At 46.4% G+C, this 563-nt stretch overlaps 1 long non-coding RNA gene across 1 annotated transcript; it reads left to right on the top strand.

The window, feature by feature from the left end:
* Positions 1-402, top strand: LOC111645057 (uncharacterized). The gene is made up of 2 exons (XR_015438623.1): positions 1-91; positions 321-402. It is a non-coding gene; the product is annotated as an uncharacterized LOC111645057 (long non-coding RNA).
* Positions 403-563: the final 161 nt, after the last annotated feature.

The raw sequence follows: 563 nt of genomic DNA, 5'->3' as shown, positions 1-563 counted from the left end.
ATTTTTCAGTTGGTTTTTCTCACTTTGCCTTCCCCGCTGTGGTTTTAGATTGACCAGATCCTGATTCACCAGAAAGTGGAACTCCTAGAAGGTAAGGCATGTCACTTGTTCATCCAATCATTTTTATCTCTTGCCACTTAAAAAAAACAAGGGAACAAACGGGGAATAAACAGCAGCAGTTTGTCAGTTTCTGACACACCCACAAGTTTTAAACCCTCAAGAAAGGAACGACGAGATGACGTCTTGTCCTTGGAATTTTTTGCTCATCAATGCTTGGTTATTCACCGTTTCCACCCTTTGTCCTTTTTTTCTCCTGCCAGCATTCATCGGGTTTGAGACCAACAACCAGTACGAGATAAAGAACAGTCTCGGCCAAAAGATCTACAAGGCCAAAGAGAAAAACGACTGCTGCACCAGGAACTGCTGCGGCTCGCTGCGCAGCTTCGACATGAAGATCAAGGACAACATGGACAGAGAGGTCATCCGCCTCATCAGACCTTTCCGCTGTGTCTCCTGCTGGTGTCCCTGCTGCCTGCAAGAGGTGTGTCTGTGTGTTTTGGGTG

Source organism: Seriola lalandi, unplaced genomic scaffold (assembly GCF_002814215.2).
Source record: "Seriola lalandi dorsalis isolate HSWRI2012SDOR001 ecotype SW California unplaced genomic scaffold, Sedor1 jcf7180002015575, whole genome shotgun sequence".
NCBI lineage: Eukaryota > Metazoa > Chordata > Actinopteri > Carangiformes > Carangidae > Seriola > Seriola lalandi.
Note: the sequence above shows the minus strand (reverse complement) of the source record. Positions and strands in the feature narration are given on the sequence as shown.